This window comes from Neovison vison, chromosome 5 (genome assembly GCF_020171115.1).
Source record: "Neovison vison isolate M4711 chromosome 5, ASM_NN_V1, whole genome shotgun sequence".
NCBI classification, from domain to species: domain Eukaryota; kingdom Metazoa; phylum Chordata; class Mammalia; order Carnivora; family Mustelidae; genus Neogale; species Neogale vison.
In genome coordinates, this window is record NC_058095.1 from 24320205 (window position 1) to 24325202 (window position 4998).

Below are 4998 nucleotides of genomic sequence, written 5' to 3' on the forward strand. Positions count from 1 at the left end.
TCCAATCAAGACATACAAATGGCTATCAGACACATGAAAAAATGTTCATCATCACTAGCCGTCAGGGAGATTCAAATTAAAACCACATTGAGATATCACCTTACACCCGTTAGAATGGCCAAAATTAACAAGACAGGAAACAACATGTGTTGGAGAGGATGTGGAGAACGGGGAACCCTCTTCCACTGTTGGTGGAAATGCAAGTTGGTGCAGCCTCCTTGGAGAACAGTGTGGAGATTCCTCAAGAAATTAAAAATAGAACTTCCCTATGACCCTGCAATTGCACTCCTGGGTATTTACCCCAAAGATACAGATGTCGTAAAAAGAAGGGCCATCTGTACCCCAATGTTTATAGCAGCAATGGCCAAGGTCGCCAAACTGTGGAAAGAACCAAGATGCCCTTCAACGGATGAATGGATAAGGAAGATGTGGTCCATATACACTATGGAGTATTATGCCTCCATCAGAAAGGACGAATACCCAACTTTTGTAGCAACATGGACGGGACTGGAAGAGATTATGCTGAGTGAAATAAGTCAAGCAGAGAGAGTCAATTATCATATGGTTTCACTTATTTGTGGAGCATAACAAATAGCATGGAGGACAAGGGGCGTTAGAGAGGAGAAGGGAATTTGGGTAAATTGAAAGGGGATTTGAATCATGAGAGACTATGAACTCTGAAAAACAACTGAGGGGTTTAGAGTGGCGGGGGTGTGGGAGGTTGGGGTACCAGGTGATCGGTATTATAGAGGGCACAGATTGCATGGAGCACTGGGTGTGGTAAAAAAAAATAATGAATACTGTTTTTCTGAAAATAAAAACATTAATTTAATTTTTTTTTGATGGCTGAGTGGTATTCCATTGTGTTTGGGATATGTCACACACCTTCTTTATCTATTCATCTGAGGATGGACATCTGGGCTCTTTCCATACTTAAGCTATTGTGGACATTTGGCTATGAACATTGGGGTACACATGGCCTTTCAGGTCACTACATTTGAATTTTTGAGGTAAATACCCAGTAGTGCAACTGCTGTGTCATACGGTAGCTCTATTGTCAACTTTTGATGAATATCCACACTGTATTCCAGAGCTATTGTACCAGCTTGCATTCCCACCAAGAGTACATGAGTGTTCCCCCTTCTCCACATTCTTGCAACATCTGTCATTTCCTAACATGCTAATTTTAACCGCTCTGACTGGTGGGAGTTGGTATCGCACTGTGGTTTTGGTTTGTATTTCCCCCAACACCGTGTGATGTTGAGCATTTTTTCATGTGTTTGTTATAATCATTTGGATGTCTTCTTTGAAGAAATATCTGTTCATGTCTTCTGCCCATTTCTTGATTGGATTATTTGTTCTTTGGGTGGTGAGTTTGATAAGTTCTTTATAGATTTTGGATACTAGCCCTTTATCTGATACATCATTTGCAAATATCTTCTCCCATATCTCTCAGAATCTTCTCCCATTCTCCCAAATATCTTCTCCAAAAGGCTCTTTTGTTTTGCTGACTGTTTCCTTTGCTGTGCAAAAGCTTTTTATCCTGATGAGGTCACAATAGTTCATTTTTGCATTTGTTTCTCTTGCCTTTGGAAACATGTCTAGGAGGAAGTTGCTGCAGTTGAGGTTGAAGAGGTTGATGCCTGTGTTCTCCTCAAGGATTTTGACAGATTCCTGTCTCACACGGAGGTCTTCATCTATTTTGAGTCTATTTTTGTGTATGGTGTGAGGAAATGGTCCCATTTCATTCTCCTGCATGTGACTGTCCAATTTTCCCAACATCATTTGTTGAAGAGGTGGTCTTTTTTCCAAAAAGATGCATTTTATTAATTACACTACATCTACAGTTTAACTTGAGGTAAAATATAAGCAACACATAAAAATGTCTATTTCTGCTACCATGTAATATAATTATCCATCATAAATATTCTGATAAAGCTAATAAAAACTCTATGCCATCATATACTCTAGCTTCTCTTATAGCTGGTATTTTCTAGCTCTCATTTTCTGTGAAATCCCAACACATGTAAGATTCTCCCACAAATGGTGTGGAATATCAGAGGGCCCATAATTAGCTTATTAGTCCCTCCTTCCCCACCCTGGAGCCTCAAAGTTACAAGTAGAGTTCTAAAATAATGAAGACCATGAAAGCTCCTTGAGTCTGATCCAAGCTGGGCAGTGTTCCAAAGAAATACACACCACAATTTAGGTTACATGATAGTGAGGGTTTAGTGTCATTGAGCTTGCCCAAACACTCATACCTGATCTTAAACGTCTGGTACACCATGCCTTTTGGATGAAAAATAAATGCAGAGGAGATTCTCTGTATACCATCTATAAGCCACATGCTGACATATTAACCTCTTACTTCCTATTAGGTGATCAAGATGGTGATTTTTTAACTATAACAAAAAACATATGAACCATGATAGATAGCTTAGGAAAGGGTTTAGTCAAATATACAGATTCTAATTGTTCAGTCACCAAGGAGATCTGTAAACAAAAGTATCATTTAAGTGACTCTTCAAAAAGAAAAACTAAAGGACTGAACTATCACAAGTGTTTTCTTCACTGCAGAAGATGATGTTCCAGTAGGGGAGCTCTTCACTTGACTGGAAAATAAATACCATAGTTGAAGGATACATAAAAAATCTGGTGAGTTTCATGCCTGTCATTTTCCCTATCATTTTTCCAGCATTGCTATAAAATACTTATAATACATTCCAAAGTAAATCATCCATTCCAAATCTACAGTCACTTTGCTCTTTATTTCAATTGACAGAACTGCTGAAAAAGTAGACACTTCTATCTAAAAGAAGGAAAAATGTTTGTATAGAAGGTGTTTCTGTGGGGCACTTGGGTGGCTCAGTCAGTTAAGTAAGTGACTGCCTTCAGCTCAGGTCATGATCCCAGGATCTTGGGATTGACCTTCTCATCAGGCTCCCTGCTCAGCAGAGTCTACTTCCTCTCCCTCTACCCCCTCCCTGCTCATGCTCTCTCACTCTCTCACTCTTGCTCTATCTCAAATGAATATAAGCTTAAAGAAAAAATAAGGTTTTTCTGTTACACAAAGTAACAGCTTGTGGCAGTAACACATCTGAAAACTCTTCTGACCCACCAATACTTTAACCCTGGAGGGAAGAGGTCTAACATGCAGGTCCTGGTTCTTGCTTGATCTGAGAGTTTCCATCAGTCTCTTTATTTCTTCTGTTGCAGGAACCTCCAACTGGCTTGGCTCAGCTGATTCTTGTATCACTGGACCTTTTGACTCACTCTAATCAACCAATTCTGGGGTCAACAAATCTTAAAAATGGTCTAATGACTGTGAATTTAATGAACTCAGCAGAATCTAAGATTCTTCCCATAGAGCTGATTTCCGGGTAACTGGGGGCTTTGAATGACCCTGTGGGAGGAATGCCATTAACCACCACACAGCCAGGGTTAATTGCCATTTTCCTGCACAGAACATTCACAGGGAAGCCCATACAGTAGCTTCACCAAATTTTGACTGAAGGAGCCATTAACTGTTTCTCTGAAAAAGTTGTCTAGTTTTTCAACTTTTGATATTCTTTTGTATTCATCTGGAATTGTCACCTGAATGATGTTAAGATCTCCAACATCTGATTCAGTAGTATGAACACTGGGTGATGAATTTATTCTCAGAGGGGTGCTCTCCTTAACTGCAGTCTCAAACATTTCAGGCTTTTTAATGATGAACTAAATTTTAGATTTGTTTCTGAATATCTTCTTCAGCCTTGGAATACCAAAAGGAGACTGCAGTCAGAATGGCACACATTTAAGCAAGCTTTCCGTATAAAAGTCTTCTGGGAAAGAGTCAAATAATGCAAATGGCACTTTCAGAGTTTGCTTAAGGCCAAGAACTTCACAGCATTTTTCGTTGAAAATATTTTCAACTTTCTGTTTTAGGTCTATGATTTTGGCATTCCAGGCCACAGAAGAATACTCTCACCCTTGGGGATTAAAGGGAACATCAGAACAATTAGTCTGAGTAGGGGTACGAACTGTGAGGTTTGAGGTCATTGTGGGTTTTTTTTCCCCCAGATTTTTATTTATTTATTTGACAGAGATCACAAGTATACAGAGAGGCAGGCAGAGAGAGAGAGAGGGAAGCAGGCTCCATGCTGAGCAGAGAGCCCATGCAGGGCTTAAACCCAGGACCCTGGGATCATCACCTGAGCTGAAGGCAGAGATTTAACCCAATGAGCCACCCAGGTGCCCCTGAGGTCATTGTTATTAGGGCCTTCCACAGTGACCTCAGTTTCAGGAACTTTTGAATTACTCCCAGGGCTTCATGATCTTTTCAGGGACTGCAGTGCTTTAGTGTTTACTTTATTAGCCATTCCTGGAGGCAAATATGAAACAACTAGTTCAAGTTTTTTAACAACACGAATGTGATTGTATTATTTCCAAGGATAATCCATTCAAGTCACAAAACAGAAGTCTTAACAAATCCAGAAAACTGAAATCATTGCATCTTTTCTGACAACAATAGAATGAAGCAAGGAATAAAGAACAAAATGAGAACAGAAATACTCACAAATACATGAAAGTTAACCAATATATTATTGAATAACCTATAGGACAAAGAGGAAGTTAAAAGGGGAATTAGAAAAATCATGAGTCAAATAAAAGTGGAAACACAATATTCACTTCATTAGCACATATACTAAAATTGGAACAAGACAGAGAAGAATAGCATGGCCCTTGTGCAAGGATGACACAAAAATTTAAAAGAGGTCCATATTTAAGAAAAGAAAAAGAAAGCACAACATGTTGAAACTTATGTAACACAGCAAAAGCAATTCTAAGAGAAAAGTTCATAGTAATAAAACAACAGCATTTTAAAAAGAAGAAAAATCTAGAGAGGAGTCAAGATGGCGGAGAAGTAGCAGGCTGAGACTACTTCAGCTAGCAGGAGATCAGCTAGAGAGCTTATCTAAAGATTGCAAACACCTGCAAATCCATCGGCAGATCGAA

At 39.2% G+C, this 4998-nt stretch overlaps 1 non-coding gene and 1 pseudogene across 1 annotated transcript; one reads left to right on the forward strand and one right to left on the reverse strand.

Annotated features, from left to right (window-relative positions):
• Nucleotides 1–3146: 3146 nt before the first annotated feature.
• On the reverse strand, nucleotides 3147–4406 carry LOC122907338 (annotated as a pseudogene).
• Nucleotides 4407–4665: 259 nt separating this feature from the next.
• LOC122908046 lies at nucleotides 4666–4769 on the forward strand. The gene has a single exon (XR_006384850.1). It is a non-coding gene; the product is annotated as a U6 spliceosomal RNA (small nuclear RNA).
• The last annotated feature ends 229 nt before the right edge of the window (nucleotides 4770–4998 follow it).